Genomic DNA, 19,543 nt, shown 5'->3' on the forward strand with positions numbered 1-19,543 from the left:
CTCAGCATATGACAGTCTCGCCATTGCGGGAATTAACCTTGTAAACTTACGATGCATTCACTCAACAGCAATAATGTCCTTCCTCAAATTAGGGGACCAAAACTGCACACAATACCCCAGGTGTGGTCTCACTGGGGCTCTGTACAACTGCAGAAGGACATCGTTGCCCCCATATTCGATTCCTCTTGTTATATAGGCCAACATGCCAATCGCGGACTTCACTGTCTGCTGTACCTGCATGCTTACTTTCATACCTTACACGTCCTTATCAATGTATCTCCCTCTCCCTTGACACCAGTCTGGAGACGGGTCTCACCCAGAAAACTCACTACTTTCTTCTCTCCAGAGATTCTGCATGTTCCGGGTTCTACTCCGTATTTTTTTGGCTATGTACTTTATTCTTCTATATTCCACGCTGTATTGTTATTTATTCCTCTTATAAACTTCTATGCTGTATTGTTATACGCTCCTCCCCACTCCAGATTCTATGCTGTCCATTCCATATTATATACCTGAACTTGCAGACACTGCTGCGTCACCGGTCAAAGCCTGGCCAAAATCTGCGGCCGTTGCTCCCTGGGGTTCCAGAGTTGTGTCCTTCGGTGGAACTGCGAAGAAGAGAATGGAGGTTGGACGGGGAATGAAGAAGAGTAACAACACATTGAACAGCTGTTCACGAGGAACGTCAGCTGCAGAATCGAAGAACCATCAGTCGGTTCTAAAGCCAATAGCCAAAATAGTTCGCAAGTCACACGTTTGTACGCATCCCATTGGAAAGGCAGCATTCCAGTAGAGAAGGTATCGGAGGCGTTTCGGGTCGATACACCTCCTCAGCTTCCCATTCCTTGTCCCCGGGAATGCTGCCTGTCCCGCTGCGTTACTCCAGCATTTACTGTCTGGCCTCGGTTTAAACCAGCATATGTAGTACCTTCCTACACCACCCGTGGTCAGCATCGAACCCGGGACCCGGAGCACTGGCGCTGTTCGGCAGAAACTCCACGGATGCGCCCCCGTGTAGCCACTATCCTGGGTCCCTTTATTCCTTCCTGCAGTCATTCACGGCCCTGCACACTTTTAACTCGCATTCTCCACCATCCAGTCCCTGTTAACCATATAACCATATAGCCATATAACAATTACAGCACGGAAATAGGCCATCTCGGCCCTACAAGTCCGTGCCGAACAACGTTTCTCCCTTAGTCCCACCTGCCTGCACTCATGCCATAACCCTCCATTCCCTTCTCATCCATATGCCTATCCAATTTATTTTTAAATTATACCAATGAACCTGCCTCCACCACTTCCACTGGAAGCTAATTCCAAACCGCTACCACTCTCTGAGTAAAGAGGTTCCCCCTCATGTTACCCCTAAACTTCTGTCCCTTAATTCTGAAGTCATGTCCTCTTGTTTGAATCTTACCTATTCTCAAAAGGAAAAGCTGGTCCACATCAACTCTGTCTATCCCCCTCATAATTTTAAAGACCTCTATCAAGTCCCCCCTTAACCTTCTGCGCTCCAGAGAATAAAGACCTAACTTATTCAACCTTTCTCTGTAACTTAGTTGTTGAAACCCAGTCAACATTCTAGTAAATCTCCTCTGTACTCTCTATTTTGTTGACATCCTTCCTATAATTGGGCGACCAAAATTGTACACCATACTCCAGATTTGGTCTCACCAATGCCTAGTACAATTTTAACATTACATCACAGCTTCTATACGCAATGCTCTGATTTATAAAGGCTAGCATACCAAAAGCTTTATTTACCACCCTATCTATATGAGATTCCACCTTCAAGGAACTATGCACGGTTATTACCAGATCCCTCTGTTCAACTGTATTCTTCAATTCCCTACCATGTACGTCCTATTTTGAATTGTCCTGCCAAGGTGTAGCACCTCACATTTATCAGCATTAAACTCCATCTGTTCCCAAGTGTCTGAGGGTCATCAAACACATTATCCTCAAGCTCTCTCTACCTTCGTCCTGCACCCTCAATCGCCAGTCTCTCGTTCCCTACTTACCTCGCCTCCCCTCGTTCTACGCTCATTCCCTCCAATCTGAACCTCCACAGATCTCCCCTTTGCGCGTTGCCTCATTCCTTCAACCCACCCCCTCTATACCCACCAGTCTCCAAACAAAGCAGCCTCCTCCCTCTCTTCATTTCTTCCGCACTCCATACCCGCGCTCTTTCCACTCAATGTCCGCTCTTCATCACAACCCACCCCGCTCCTCCCCACTCCAGAAGTTGTAATCCACCTCACTTCAGACACTCACTTCCCGCACTCCAGACTGCCAATGGACTGCATGGAACCATTCTCCCTCTGCTCCACACTCCTCATACCAAAACCCATAACTTTTTCTAACCCATGGCGGAATCCTTTCCCAATCTAATCCAGCCAATCATACTCCCGCCATTCTATACTCTCTCCTACCTGACTCTGAATCTCTTATACCTCAATCTAGACCTTCTTCCGCTACAGATGCACCGCAGTCTACCCTCTTCACAATCCTAACCCTCTCGTTCGTTCACTGCCGACCCACTCATCCCCCATTACAAACTCCCTCCTGCATTTCCCCTCCTCACTCCAGACTCCGAATTGTCCTTTAGTTTGGTTTACTTTAAGTTGGAGATACAGCGCGGAAATATGCATGTCGACCCACCGAGTCCGCACTGATCAGCGATCCCCACATATTATCACAATCCTACGCACGCTAGGGACAATTTCCTCTAATACCAAGCCAATTTTACCTACAAAACTGTCCGACGGTGTAGTGTGAGAGGAAATCGAATTTCTCTGAAGAAGGACACGAGGAGAACGTACAAACTCCATTCAGCGAACACCCATACACTGGACCGAGCCGGGGCTCCAGTGCCGCAAGCGCTGATAGGCAGCCATCTACCGCTGCGGCATCGTGCCTCACGGATTATTTTTAAACAGATGCCTTCACCATCATCACCGCAGACCCTCTCCACCCTCTGTCAGATAGCACAAATCCTCTCGAATCGCACTACTTTACCCTTCGCCAAATGACAGGTAGCTTTGGGGGAAGAACCTTGTCCGAACAAGCCTATATTAATACCTGAGCTGGAATCCGGGGCTATGGAGAAATGATCTAGGGGTTCGGTCGGTGTGTCAACATATTCCCGTCTTGGTTGGGATTCTGGATCTGTCATAAAGATAGAGAAGGCAGTTCTCGATGAAAAGGCAATTCTGGATTTGTGTTGTGAAGAAGGCGATTCTCGAATTAGTCTTGTGTAATGAACCGGATTTGTTAAGGGAACATGAGGTTAAGGATCCATGAGGATGTAGTGACCATAATATGATAAGTTTGATTCTACTATTTAAGAGCGAGAATGGCAAATCGGAGTTGTCAGTATTATAGTTGAACAAAGGGGACTATGGGGCCATGAGAGAGAATGGCCAAAGATGACTGGAAAGTTGCCGTAGCTGGGATGACAGTGGAACAACAATGGCTGGTATTTCTGGGGATAATACAGGAGGTGCAGTATCAGTTCATTCCAAAGATGAATAAAGATTACAACGGGAGTAAGGGGCGATCGTGTTTGACAAGGGAAGTCAGGGACCGTATAAACATAAAAGGGAAGAAGCACAACATAGCAAAGATGAGCGGGAAACCAGAGTTTTGTGTCACGTTGTATGGGCAGCAGAAGATAACCAAATAGACAATACGGGGAGAAAAGGTGAGGAACGATGGTAATCTAGCCAAGAATATAAAGGATAGTAAAAACGTATTTAAGTATGTGAAGAGGACAAAAATAGTTAAGACCAAAGATGGACGCATGAAGGCTGAATAAGTTGAATTTATGATGGGGATCAAGGAAATGGCAGATGAGTTGAACAGGTACTTTGGATCCGTCTTTACTAAGAAGGACACAAACAATCTTCATTATGTACCAGTGGCCAGGGGATTTGAGGTGACGGAGGAACTGAAAGAAATCCAAATTTGTCAAGAAATAGTGTTGGTTAGACTGATGGGACTGATGGCCGATAAAACCCCAGGGCCTGATGGTCTGCATCCCAGGGTACTTAGGGAAGTGGCTCGGGAAATCGCAGATGCATTGTGATTATTTTATAATGTTCTATAGATTCAGGATCGGTTCCTGGGGATTGGGGGCTAGCTAATGTCATCCCACTTTTTATGAAAGGCGGAAGAGTGAAACAAGGAATTATAGACGACTTCGCCTGACATCGGTGGTGAGAAAGAGGTTGGAATTAATTGTAGAAACATAGAAACATAGAACATTGTAGAGCGTACAAGCCACGTCTATCCAGTCTTTCTTCATATGAAAGTCCTGACATCCCAGGAATCAATCTGGTGAACCTTCGCTGTCTTCTCTGTCTTTCCTCAGATTAGGAGAACAAAACTGTACGCAATACTCCAGGTGTGGTTTCACCAGGACCCTGTACAACTGCAGTAGAACCTCCCTGCTCCTATACTCGAATCTCATTGCTATGAATGCTAACATACCATTCGCTTTCTTCACTACCTGCTGCACCTGCATGCCTACTTTCAATGACTGGCGTACCATGACACCCAGGTCTCGTTGCATATCCCAATTTACCAATCGGCCACCATTCAGATAATAGTCTATTTTCTTGTTTTTGCCACCAAAAAGGATAACCTCACATTTATCCACATTATACTGCATCTGCCATGCATTTGCCCACTCACCCAGCCTATCCAAGTCACCTTGCAACCTCGCCGCAGCTAACACTGCCCCCCAGCTTCGTGTCATCCGCAAAGTTAGAGATGTTGCATTCAATTCCCTCGTCCAAATCATTAATATATATTGTAAATAGCTGTGGTCCCAGCACTGAGCCTTGCGTTACCCCACTCGTCACTGCCTGCCATTGTTGAAAAGGACCCGTTTACTCCTACTCTTTGCTTCCTGTCTGCCAGCCAGTTCTCTATCCACATCAATACTGAACCCCCAATACCGCGTGCTTTAAGTTTGTATACTAATCTCTTATGTGGGACCTTGTCGAAAGCCTTCTGAAAGTCCAGATATAATACAGTAGCTTTAACATGAGATGGCCAATGTTTAAAGCAGTGGTGCGGCTCAGGTTCATTTACAGGGAAGGTGCTGGGTGCCTGCAACGCGCTGCCAGGGGTCGTGATAGTTCAGATACTGGTCTAATATTCAAGCCTTTGAGATAGGCACATGCATATCAAGGAATAGAGGGTATGAATTAAGACCAGGTATAGTATGTTACTTTAACTTGACGTCATGTTTAGTTTAACATGTTAACATTAGTGTAACTTGACGTCATGCACAATGTGAGCCGCATGTCCTGTTCCTGGGTAGTAAGGAACTGCAGGTGCTGGTTTAACCCGAAAACTGACACAACAAGAGTCCGACTACATTTTATCTCTGTTGTTAGCTTCTCCACAGCCAACAATTCTACATTTTCCTTCATCTCCAATCCGTGTGTCCTATTTTCATACCTTACACTTCCTTATCAATGTATCTCCCTCTCCCCTGACAGTAATCCGGAGAAGGGTCTCACCCGGAACCTTCACCAATTTATTCTCTCCAGAGATGCTGCATGTCCCGCTGAGCTACTCAATCATTATCTGTTTATGTCCGTTATTCATCTATATTCTACGCTGTATTTTTATTTATCCTTCGTATAAACTTATATGCTGTATTGTTATATGCTCCTCCCCACTCCAGATTCTATGCTGCCCGCTTCAGATTGTATAACTGAACTTGCAGACACTGCTTTGTCACTGGTCAAACCCTAGCCAAAATCTGCAGCCGTTGCTCCCTGGGTTGTGTCCGTCGGTGGATCTGGGAAGAAGAGAATGGAGGTGGGACAGGGAATGTGGAAGTGTAGTAACACATTGAACAGCTGTTCATGAGGAACGTCAGCTGCAGAAACGAAGAACGATCAGTCCGTTCTAAAGCCAATAGTCAAAATGCTTCGCAAGTCACATGTCTCGTTTTGAACGTTCACTCGAACACAATCCACGCTACGCGACCTTGTTTTTCCACACGTCGAATCTTTCCTACATGACTTAATCCTTCTTTAGCTTAGTTTAGTTTAGTTCAGTTTAGTTTCGTTTAGTTTCGTTTAATTTAGTTTAGTTTAGTTTAATGTAGTTTAGTTTAGTTCTGTGCCCCGCTCCCTGCCATGCCTGCCCTTCACCGCACACGGTGGCTGAGACGGGCTTGCAAAATCATTAAGGATCCCTCACACCCCAACACTGGACTGTTTGCCCTCCTCCCATCAGAGAGGCGGTACAGGAGCCTCAGGTCTCGCACCAGCAGTCGAAGGAGCAGCTTCTTCCAAAACTCCATTACCCTGCTGAACTCACGGGCCCGGCGCTTGCCCCGCACCCCCCCCTTCTCATCAGTATTATTTATAGTTTACACAATCTACTGTTAAACTCTATTCACCCGATTATAGCACATGTTATTTTTCTATCTGTATATATTTATTTCCCTATGTACATAGATCAATATATTTTCATTTGTATATATTGTATAATCAGCATTTTACTATTTTGCACTCTGATTAACCATATAACCATATAACCATATATGGTTATTCTGGGAATAATACAGAAGGTGCAGGATCAGTTCATTCCAAAGAGGAAGAAAATTACAACGGGAGTAAGGGGCGACCGTGGCGGACAAGGGAATTCAGCGACAGTATAAAAATAAAACGGAATAATTTCAACATAGCAAAGATGAGCGGGAAGCCAAAGGATTTTTAACGTCTAAGGAGCAACAGAATATAACTTAAAAGGCAATACGGGGAGATAAAATGAGGTACGAAGGTAAGCTAGCCAACAATATAATGGAGTATAGTAAAACCTTCTTTAAGTTTGTCAAGAAGAGAAAAAAATAAGACCAAAGTTGAACCCTTTAAGACTGAAAAAAGTGAATTTATTATGGGGAGCAAGAAAATGTCAGATGAGTTAAACAGGTACTTTGGATCCGTCTTCACTAAGGAGTACACAAACAATCGTCCATGTGTACTAGTGGACAGAGGACCAGAGGTGACGGTGAAACAAAAATAAATCCACATTAATGTGGATAAATGTGAGGTTATCCACTTTGATAGCAAATATAGGAAGGCATATTATGATCATAAAAGTTGTCAAGTTAGGAAAAGGGGACGAACAACGAGATCTGGGGTTCCGTTTATCAGTCAATGGAAGTAAGCATGCAGGTAGTGAAGATAGCGAATGGTAGGTTGGCCTTATACAAGAGGAGTTGAGTATATGAGCAAAGAGGTCCTCCTGCAGTAGTACAGGTCCCCAGTGAGACCACTTCTGCAGTATTTTGTGAATTTTTTTATCTGCAAATTTGAGGTATCCAATGTCTTGCTATTTGGGGAGTGCAACGCAGGTTCGGAAGTTTAATTGCAGGAAGGAATATGCTGTCATATGCTGAGAGAATGGTGCAGCTGTGCTGGTATGCTGGAATTTAGAAGGAGAGAGGTGATCTTAATGAAACATATAAGATTATTAAGGGCTTGGACACGTTAGAGGCAGGAAACGAGTTCCAGTAATTGTGGGGGTGGGGTGTGGGTCCAGAAGCAGAGGGCCACAATTTAGGAATAAGGGGTAAACCATTTAGAGCGAAGCTGCGGGATCACTTTTTCACATAGAGAGTTGTGAGTCAGTGGAATTCTCTGGCTCAGAGGGCGGCGGAGGACGGTTCTCTGGATACTTTCAAGAAAGAACGAGATGGGGCTCTTAAAGATAGCAGAGTCAGGGGATAAGGGGAGAAGGCAGATACGGGCACTGATTGTGGTACATGATTGTAGGCCAACATGCCAATCGCGGACTTCACTGTCTGCTGTACCTGCATGCTTACTTTCATACCTTACACGTCCTTATCAATGTATCTCCCTCTCCCTTGACACCAGTCTAGAGAAGGGTCACACCCGGAACACTCACTAAGTTCTTCTCTCCAGTCATCATGCATGTTCCGGGTGCTACTCCGTATTTTTTGGTCTATGTACTTTATTCTTCTATATTCCACGCTATATTGTTATTTATTCCTCTTATAAACTTCTATGCTGTATTGTTATACGCTCCTCCCCACTCCAGATTCTATGCTGCCCACTCCAGATTATATACCTGAACTTGCAGACACTGCTGCGTCACCGGTCAAACCCTGGCGAAAATCTGCGGCCGTTGCTCCCTGGGGTTCCAGAGTTGTGTCCTTCGGTGGAACTGCGAAGAAGAGAATGGAGGTTGGACGGGGAATGCAGAAGAGTAACAACACATTGAACAGCTGTTCACGAGGAACGTCAGCTGCAGAAACGAAGAACCATCAGTCGGTTCTAAAGCCAATAGCCAAAATAGTTCGCAAGTCACACGTTTGTACGCATCCCATTGGAAAGGCAGCATTCCAGGAGAGAAGATATCGGTGACGTTTCGGGTCGCGACACCTCCTCAGCTTCCCATTCCTTGTCCCCGGGAATGCTGCCTGTCCCGCTGCGTTACTCCAGCATTTTCTGTCTAGCCTCGGTTGAAACCAGCATATGTAGTACCTTCCTACACCACTCGTGGTCAGCATCGAACCCGGGACCCGGAGCACTGGCGCTGTTCGGCAGCAACTCCACGGCTGCGCCCCCGTGTAGCCACTATCCTGGGTCCCTTTATTCCTTCCTGCAGTCATTCACGGCCCTGCACACTTTTAACTCGCATTCTCCACCATCCGGTCCCTGTTAACCATATAACCATATAACCTTATAACAATTCCAGCACGGAAACAGGCCATCTCGGCCCTACAAGTCCGTGCCGAACAACTTTTTTCCCTTAGTCCCACCTCCCTGCACTCATACCATAACCCTCCATTCCCTTTTCATCCATATGCCTATCCAATTTATTTTTTAATGATACCAACTAACCTGCCTCCACCACTTCCACTGGAAACTCATTCGACACCGCTACCACTCTCTGAGTAAAGAAGTTCCCCCTCATGTTACCCCTAAACGTCTGTCCCTTAATTATGAAGTCATGTCCTCTTGTTTGAATCGTCCCTATTCTCAAAGGGAAAAGCTGGTCCACATCAACTCTGTCTATCCCTCTCATCATTTTGAAGACCTCTATCAAGTCCCCCCTTAACATTTTGCGCTCCAGAGAATAAAGACCTAACCTATTCAACCTTTCTCTGTAACTTAGTTGTTGAAACCCAGGCAACATTCTAGTAAATCTCCTCTGTACTCTCTCTATTTTGTTCACATCCTTCCTATAATTGGGCGACCAAAATTGTACACCATACTACAGATTTGGTGTCACCAATGCCTTGTACAATTTTAACATTACATCACAGCTTCTATACACAATGCTCTGATTTATAAAGGCTAGCATTCCAAAAGCTTTCTTTACCACCCTATCTATATGAGATTCCACCTTCAAGGATCTATGCATGGTTATTCCCAGATCCCTCTGTTCAACTGTATTCTTCAATTCCCTACCATTTACCATGTAGGTCCTATTTTGAAGTGTCCTGCCAAGGTGTAGCACCTCACATTTATCAGTATTAAACTCCATCTGTTCCCAAGTGTCTGCGGGTCATCAAAACACATTATCCTCAAGCACTCTCTACCTTCGTCCTGCACCCTCAATCGCCAGTCTCTCGTTCCCTCCTTACCTCGCCTTCCCTCCTTACCTCGCCTTCCCTCCTTCTATGCTCATTCCCTCCAATCCGAACCTCCACAGATTTCCCCTTTGCGCGTTGCCTCATTCCTTCAACCCACCCCCTCCTTACCCACCAGTCTCCAAACAAAGCAGCCTCCTCCCTCTCTTCATTTCTTCCGCACTCCATACCCGCGCTCTTTCCACTCAATGTCCCCTCTTCATCACAACCCACCCCGCTCTTCCCCACTCCAGAAGTTGTAATCCACCTCACTTCAGACACTCACTTCCCGCACTCCAGACTGCCAATGGACTGCATGCAACCATTCTCCCTCTGCTCCACACTCCCTCCTACCAAAACCCATAACATTTTCTACTCCATTGCAGAATCCTTTCCCAATCTAATCCAGCCAATCATACTCCCGCCACTCTATACTCTCTCCTACCTGACTCTGAATCTCTTATACCTCAATCTAGACCTTCTCCCACTACAGATGCACCGCAGTCTACCCTCTGCACAATTCTAACCCTCTCGTTCGTTCACTGCCGACCCACTCATCCCCCATTACAAACGTCCTCTTTCATTTCCCCCTCCTCACTCCAGACTCCGAATTGTCCTTTAATTTGGTTTACTTTAAGTTGGAGATACAGCGCGGAAATATGCATTTCGACCCACCGAGTCCGCACTGATCAGCGATCCCCACATATTATCACAATCCTACGCACGCTAGGGACAATTTCCTCTAATACCAAGCCAATTTTACCTACAAAACTGTCCGACGGTGTAGTGTGAGAGGAAATCGAATTTCTCTGAAGAAGGACACGAGGAGAACGTACAAACTCCGTTCAGCGAACACCCATACACTGGACCGAGCCGGGGCTCCTGTGCCGCAAGAGCTCATAGGCAGCCATCTACCGCTGCGGCATCGTGCCTCACAGATTCTTTTTAAACATATTCCTTCACCATCATCACCGCAGACCCTCTCCGATCTGTCAGATAGCACAAATCCTCTCTAATCACACTACTTTACCTTTCGCCAATTGACAGGTAGCTTTGGGGGAAGAACCTTGTCCGAACAAGCCTATATTAATACCTGAGCTGGAATCCGGGGCTATGGAGTAATTATCTAGGGGTTCGGTCGGTGTGTCAACATATTCCCGTCTTGGTTGGGATTCTGGATCTGTAATAAAGAAAGAGAAGGCAGTTATCGATGGAAAGGCAATTCTGGATTTGTGTTGTGAAGAAGGCGATTATCGTATTAGTCTTGTGTAATGAACCGGATTTGTTAAGGGAACATGAGGTTAAGGAGCCATGAGGATGTAGTGACCATAATATGATAAGTTTGATTCTACTATTTAAGAGCGTGAATGGAAAATCGGAGTTGTCAGTATTATAGTTGAACAAAGGGGACTATCGGGCCTTGAGGGAGAATGGCCAAAGAAGACTGGAAAGTTGCCGTAGCTGGGAACACAGTGGAATAACAATGGCTGGTATTTCTGGGGATAATACAGAATGTGCAGTATCAGTTCATTCCAAATATGAATACAGATTGCAACGGGAGTAAGGGGCGATCGTGTTTGACAAGGGAAGTCAGGGACCGCATAAACATAAAATATAAGAAGCACAACACAGCAAAGGTGAGCGGGAAACCAGAGTGTTGTGTCACGTTGTATGGGCAGCAGAAGATAACCAAATAGACAATACGGGGAGAAAATGTGAGGTGCGATGGTAATCTAGCCAAGAATATAAAGGATAGTAAAAACGTATTTAAGTATGTGAAGAGGACAGAAATAGTTAAGACCAAAGATGGACGCATGAAGGCTGAATAAATTGAATTTATGATGGGGATCAAGGAAATGGCAGATGAGTTGAACAGGTACTTTGGATCCGTCTTTACTAAGAAGGACACAAACAATCTTCATTATGTACCAGTGGCCAGGGGATTTGGGGTGACGGAGGAACTGAAAGAAATCCAAATTAGTCAAGAAATGGTGTTGGGTAGACTGATGGGACTGAAGGCTGATAAAGCCCCAGGGCCTGATGGTCTGCATCCCATGGTACTTAGGGAAATGGCTCGGGAAATCGTAGAGGCATTGTGATTATTTTACAATGTTCTATAGATTCAGGATCATTTCCTGGGGATTGGTGGCTAGCTAATGTCATCCCACTTTTTAGGAAAGGCGGAAGAGTGAAACAAGGAATTATAGACGACTTCGCCTGACATCGGAGGTGAGAAAGAGGCTGGAATTAATTATAGAAACATAGAAACATAAAACATTGTAGGGAGTACAAGCCAAGTCTATCCAGTCTTTCTTCAAATGAAAGTCCTGACATCCCTGGAATCAGTCTGGTGAACCTTCTCTGTACTCCCTCTATGGCAAGAATGTATTTCCTCAGATTAGGAGAACAAAACTGTACGCAATACTCCAGGTGTGGTTTCACCAGGACCCTGTACAACTGCAGTAGAACCTCCCTGCTCCTATACTCGAATCTCATTACTATGAATGCTAACATACCATTCGCTTTCTTCACTACCTGCTGCACCTGCATGCCTACTTTCAATGACTGGTGTACCATGACACCCAGGTCTCGTTGCATATCCCAATTTACCAATCGGCCACCATTCAGATAATAGTCTATTTTCTTGTTTTTGCCACCAAAAAGGATAACCTCACATTTATCCACATTATACTGCATCGGCCATGCATTTGCCCACTCACCCAGCCTATCCAAGTCACCTTGCAACCTCCTCGCAGCTAACACTGCCCCCCAGCTTCGTGTCATCCGCAAAGTTAGAGATGTTGCATTCAATTCCCTCGTCCAAATCATTAATATATATTGTAAATAGCTGGGGTCCCTGCACTGAGCCTTGCGTTAGCCCACTCGTCACTGCCTGCCATTGTTGAAAAGGACCCGTTTACTCCTACTCTTTGCTTCCTGTCTGCCAGCCAGTTCTCTATCCACATCAATACTGAACCCCAAATACCGCGTGCTTTAAGTTTGTATACTAATCTCTTATGTGGGACCTTGTCGAAAGCCTTCTGAAAGTCCAGATATAACACATCCACTGTTCTCCCTTATCCACTCTACTTGTTACATCCTCGAAATATTCTATAAGATTCGTATGACATGATTTACCTATTATAAATCCATGCTGACTTTGTCCAATGATTTCACCACTTTTCAATGTGCTGCTATCCCATCTCTAATAACTGACTCTGGCAGCTTCCCCACTACCGATGTTAGACTAACTGATCTGTAATTTCCCATTTCTTTCTCCCTCCCTTTTTAAAAATTGGGGTTACATTAGATCCCCTCCAATCCTCAGGAACTAGTCCAGAATCTAAAGAGTTTTGAAAAATTATCACTAATGCATCCACTATTTCTGCGGCTACTTCCTTAAGTACTCTGCGATGCAGCCGATCTGGATGAAATATGAAATAGCGGATGATGATGAAATAGCGGCACATTTGGATTGCAGTGACAGGATCGGTCCGAGTCAGTATGGACATTTCGCTTGAGCATTTTACATACCAGCGGTATAAACAATAGACGATAGACAATAGAGTAAAGGTGAAGGAGTAGGCCATTCGGCTCTTTGAGCGAGCACCGCCATTCAATGTGATCATGGCTGATCATCCCCAATCAGTTCTCCGTTCCTGCCTTCTCCCCATACCCCCTGACTCCGCTATTTTAAGAGCTCTTTCTAGCTCTCTCTTGAAAGCATCCAGAGAATCTGCCTCCACCGCCCTGTGAGACAGAGAGTTCCACAGACTCACCACTCTCAGTGAATATGAACATCTCTAGCTTCATGTAACCTGTGATTTCCCTCACTCACCGTTACTCCCCCTTCCCAGTTTTCCGACCAGTCTGACTCCCAGTACATTTTGCCTCGTTTCATTTGTTGGTACCTTTTCCCAGGTAACAATGATATATTCTAGAAGAATCAAATACACAGGACAAGATGTTAAGAAGTCCCTTGTGCCAATAGGTGGGGAGCATTTCACGACATTCGTTGATTGTTGAGAGTGGTAGACGCTCAACATCTGTGGGGGGGGGGGGGGGGGGGGGGGGGGGGGGGGGGGAGTGGATACGTATATCTTGGCCTGGGTAACCTTTAGGACAGTTGGGCACAGGACACATCATCAGTAGTGTACCCTTGCATCACTGGGTGTTTCGGCCTTTTATCACTATACACCCTCCACAAGGGCGGCCCGCTGCAGGATGATCAGCCCTCAGCGCGTGTCCCGTGTCAAACCGTCCCAAAGATTCACCCTGAAATACTTGGGGCCCAGCATGGATCTTTCCGCTTGAGCCAAATCCACCGGCTGCTTCTTTCAGCCGCCTCTGAGAGTGATCTTATGGTCTTCCGCAGAGCCTGACCGTGGATTCCAAGCTCCTTCAGCAGTCTGATGGTAGATGACGCAACAAATCCTCTGCATCCCACTTCAACTGGATAGACTTTGGTGTTCCAGCCACGCTGCGTTGCCTCTGCTGCAAGCTCTGCGTAATGCAGCTTCTTACGCTCATAGGCCTCCTCAACAGAGTTCTCCCATGGAACTGTGAGCTCTATGATGTAAGCAGTCTTCTGTGAAGGGGACCAGAACACCAAGTCTGGCCTGAGGTTGGTGGAAGCAATTTCAGGTGGAAAAACTAGTTGTCGGCCAATGTCCGCCAGCATCCTCCAGTCGCGGGCCCTGCATAGGTTTCCTTCTTCTGATCTGGTGGAAGGATGTTTAGATGTTTTCTGTCCTTCTCGGACAAAGGTTGTTGCCCTTAGGGGGAGGGGGTTGCTTGCTCTCGGAGGCAAGGAGTTGGTCGCACACCGCCTGTTCTCAAGGGCTGATGCCAGGCTTTTTAGTACCTGATTATGCCGCCACGTGTATCTCCCTTGCGTGAGGCTGGTCTTGCAGCCTACCATGATGTGTTTGAGGGTCGCTGGAGTTGGGCAGAGGGCACAGGTTGGATCCTCGCCGTACCACTGATGGAGGTTCTTTGGTGATGGAAGCACGTCATAAGTCGCTCTGATGATGAAGCTGATCTTGCTTGCTTCCATTTCCCATAGTTCTTTCCAGCTGATCTTCCTCCGCTCCACACCTTCCCACTGCATCCATTGCCCCTGTTTGGCAAGAGAGACCGCCTTTGCACTTCTTGCGGCCTCCTCTTGTCGCCGCACCTCCTCGACCACCAATGTCCTCCGCTCTGATGTTGTGGCCTTTCGCCAAGTTGGTTTACTTGTCGTAAGGCCAAAGCCTCCTCTTCCCTGCTGGACTTGCCCCACGATGTCTTTGTATCTCAGGGCTGATGAAGCTTGCTGTAATGCATCAGATGGCGTCCACTTCCGGCCAGTTACTAGGGGCGGCGCAACAGCACTGATGGTCTTGTCTCTAGAGTCCCTCAGTGTCATCTGAAGTCTTACTTTAGAACACTTGTATTCCTCTGTTAGACTAGTGAGAGGTAGTTCCAGGACCCCTTTGCCATATAGGCCGATGTTAGTTAGACATCGTGGGACCCCGAGCCATTTCTTCGCGTATGAAGTTATGGTTCGCTCCATCTTCTCCACAGTTGTTATTGGGGCTTCATAAATGGTCAGTGGCCACATTGTCCGAGGAAGGAGTCCAAACTGTAGGCACCAGAGCTTCAGTTTCCCAGGCAGTAGGGTCTGATTGATGTTCTCCAGGCCATTGACAATTTCTTGCCTTAGTTGTTCCACCTGCTCTTTATCCTTGAGACTTGCATTGTACCATCTGCCCAGGCTTTTAACTGGCTGTTCAGACACTGTTGGTATAGGGTCGTCACCGATACAGAACCTTGTGTCTCTAAGCACCCCCTTGACTATGGAGATGCTTCGAGATTTACATGGTTTGATCTTCATTCGGGCCCACTTGATGTTCTCCTGCAGCTTTCCAAGTAGCCGCTTGGTGCATGCTGCAGTAGTGGTTAGTGTGGTCATGTCGTCCATGTATGCCCTGATGGGTGGCAGACGGAGCCCAGCCCTGGTTCGTTCACCGCCCACCACCCATTTTGAGGCCCTGATGATGACTTCCATGGCCATTGTAAAGGCCAAGGGTGAGACTGTGCAGCCTGCCATGATGCCTACTTCCAAGCGCTGCCATGTTGTACTGAAGTCAGCTGTTGTGAAGCACAGCTGCAGGTCTTGGAAATAGCTCTTGACCAGTGTGGTGATGAGCTCTGGTACATGGAAAAAGGCAAAAGATTCCCAAAGGAGTTCATGGGGAACTGAACCAAATGCATTGGCCAGATCGAGGAAGATCACATGTAGGTCTCTCTTCTCCTTCTTAGCTGCTTGGATCTGGTGCCAGATCATGCTTGTATGCTCCAAGCAGCCCGAAAATCCTGGAATTCCTGCTTTCTGTACAGATGTATCAATGTACTTGTTTGTTACCAGATAGGTGGACAGCCTTTGTGATACAATGCTGAAAAAGATTTTTCCCTCGACGTTGAGGAGACATATTGGCCGGAATTGGCTGATGTCTGACGCATTCTTTTCTTTAGGTATTAGCACGCCGCCGGCCCTTCGCCACGCCTTAGGTATTGTTTGCTTCTTCCACACCACCCTCATGAGCTTCCATAGAAAGCGTAACACATCCGGTGCGTTCTTGTAGAGCTTGTATGGTACTCCATTTGGCCCCGGAGCTGATGCTGCTCTTGCTCGCCGGACAGTGTTCTCTACCTCTTTCCATCTTGGAGGGCTGGTGTCCAGGTTGAATTCAGGTGGTTGAATAGGCGGGATGTCATGTGGGATGACTAACTGCTCATGCCTTTTCGTGTCTTGGTGGGCCTTTTCCAGGTGTTCCTCCAATTCCCGTTTTGATGTTTTCAAAGTTCCACTTTTTTCCTTTGCGAAGAGGTCTTTGATGAACTTGAAAGGGTCTTTGTAGAACCGTGTTCTTGTGTGTTCTTTCTTCCTGCGAAGTTTCCTCAAGTTCTCTGCTTTTCGCAAGGTTGCCAATCGGCTCTTGATGTCCTCTTGGAGTAGCATGAGACCTTCTCTCTCTGCCTCAGTTGCTTTTTTCCATTGCTTTTTCAACTGTCTCCTCTCTCTGATTAGCCTCTCGATCTCCTGCTGCCTCCTAGACTTGATTGGTGTTGGTAATTTCTTTCCACCTCTCCCTTTACTCACCCCAAACCGTTCTTCTCCATAGCTGTAGATTGTGTTGCCCATCCTTTCAAGCTTTTCCACTGCTGTGCCCGCTTGTTGCTCCAAGATATGTATAAGGTCACTGTTGACCGTCTCCCACTCTTTCTTTTCAACAGCTTTGGGCCATTTCACTCCAGGTTTGTGCCCTTTGATCTTTCCCTCCAATGGAGGTCTTTGTCGTTGTTGCGTGGGCTCCTCCACCGGCATTTCTGTGCTTGTATCACCCTCTTCAGTGACATGGGTGCTGATGCTCTGCGAACTTTGGTTTGAGTCCTGTCGCTGTGCTTCACTCGACTGATTTGACTGGTTGCTTCGTAAGAAGTACTGGTCAATGCGAGGCCCATGTCTCTGCTCTCTCAAGCACTTTTTCCTCCCTTGGTGGATCTTCAAGCCCTTCACTGATGTAATTTTCTCCCAACCACAAATGCACACCTGAAGTTTGTGTCCCGCAGCTGTTGTGGATGTCTCATGTGCCATGCTCTCCTTGTCAGTAGTCGTTTCCGTTCCTTGGTCTGTAACCGTGTTATCAATCGGTGAGCCATCTTCCGCCCCCGCTCTCGCAGGCTCTAGGGGTATTCTCTTTAATTTACTTTTAGTAGCATTTAGCGGGTGTCTCCAACTAACTGAAACAGCGTTGGGGACTGCTATCATGGGTAGCTAGCCCATGACGGCCCCAGTGGGGTCTGTTCCCTCCTGTCAGCTGTCTCTCCAAGCTGTCACGTGGACTTTCCCATGTTGTCAGCTGTCCTTTCACAGCAGTCACTGGACGAGTCCAGATTATCAGAATCAAATACACAGGACAAGATGTTAAGAAGTCCCTTGTGCCAATAGGTGGGGAGCATTTCACGACATTCGTTGATTGTTGAGAGTGGTAGACGCTCAACATCTGTGGGGGGGGGGGCGGGGGGGGGGGGGGGGGTGGGGGAGTGGATACGTATATCTTGGCCTGGGTAACCTTTAAGACAGTTGGGCACAGGACACATCATCAGTAGTGTACCCTTGCATCACTGGGTGTTTCGGCCTTTTATCACTATACACCCTCCACAAGGGCGGCCCGCTGCAGGCTGATCAGCCCTCAGCGCGTGTCCCGTGTCAAACCGTCCCAAAGATTCACCCTGAAATACTTGGGGCCCAGCATGGATCTTTCCGCTTGAGCCAAATCCACCGGCTGCTTCTTTCAGCCGCCTCTGAGAGTGATCTTATGGTCTTCCGCAGAGCCTGACCGTGGATTCCAAGCTCCTTCAGCAGTCTGATGGTAGATGACGCAACAAATCCTCTGCATCCCACTTCAACTGGATAGACTTTGGTGTTCCAGCCACGCTGCGTTGCCTCTGCTGCAAGCTCTGCGTAATGCAGCTTCTTACGCTCATAGGCCTCCTCAACAGAGTTCTCCCATGGAACTGTGAGCTCTATGATGTAAGCAGTCTTCTGTGAAGGGGACCAGAACACCAAGTCTGGCCTGAGGTTGGTGGAAGCAATTTCAGGTGGAAAAACTAGTTGTCGGCCAATGTCCGCCAGCATCCTCCAGTCGCGGGCCCTACATTTTCATTGATCTGTATTTCCTTTGTCCTGTTTTCACACCATCCCCATCCTTATCCATGTACCTCCTTTTCCCCTGATATCATTCTGAAGAATGTTTTCGACCCGAAACGTCACTCATTGCTTCTCTCCAGAGACACTGCCTGTCCCATTGAGTTGGTCCAACATGTGATGTCTATCTTTGAATGGGTTGGTACACTTTACATGAATCACCAAATTCGGCTGAGCTGCGGATAGCGAGTTATGTTGTCAGCAGAGACAGCGGGATATAGAATAGCTACATAAATTGGCGAAAACATAGCGGATGGATATTAGTCTCAGCAAGTTGCATTTTGGGGGGAAATCGGATGTAAGGGGAAAGTATACAGTGAATGCAACCCTTCGTTGATGCACAGAGGTGACTTGAGGCCCACGTCCACATCTCCATGGAAGTTTCCACAGAAACGGTGGAAAATCTGTATGATATTTCGTTGCCGTCGTCTGTCAGGGCATTGATGACAAAGATTCATAGAACTTTACTTGCGTTCGACTTGGAGCCGCTTGTGCGGTGCTGTACAGCACATGGCAGGAATGATGAGAAAACTTTGGAAAGGATGCACACTAAGTTTGTCAGCATGCTGCATGTATTCGAGGCGATAGGGAGAGGCTGGGAAGACATACAGTGTTGGCTCCGGAGGTCGGAGATGAAAGGGAAACGAGATAAAATTATGTAAAACTACGAGAGAAATTGATAGGTTAGGCAGTCAGAATTTATTTTGCAACAGAGTAGAAATGTCAAAGACTTGAGGGCATACAGTAATTTTAACATGAGATGGCCAATGTTTAAAGCAGTGGTGCGGCTCAGGTTCATTTACAGGGAAGGTGCTGGGTGCCTGGAACGGGCTGCTAGGGTGTCGTGATAGTTCAGATACGGGTCTAATATTCAAGCCTTTGAGATAGGCACATGCATATCAAGGAATAGAGGGTATGAATTAAGTGCAGGTACAGTATGTTACTTTAACTTGACGTCATGTTTAGTTTAACATGTTAAAATTAGTGGAACTTGACGTCATGCTCAATGTGAGCCGCATGTCCTGTTCCTGGGTAGTAAGGAACTGCAGATGCTGGTTTAAACCGAAAACTGACACAAGAGTCCGACTGCATTTTATCTCTGTAGTTAGCTTCTCCCCAGCCAACAATTCTACATTTTCCTTCATCTCCAATCCGTGTGTCCT

This window comes from Amblyraja radiata, unplaced genomic scaffold (genome assembly GCF_010909765.2).
Source record: "Amblyraja radiata isolate CabotCenter1 unplaced genomic scaffold, sAmbRad1.1.pri S106, whole genome shotgun sequence".
Taxonomy (NCBI): Eukaryota; Metazoa; Chordata; class Chondrichthyes; order Rajiformes; family Rajidae; genus Amblyraja; species Amblyraja radiata.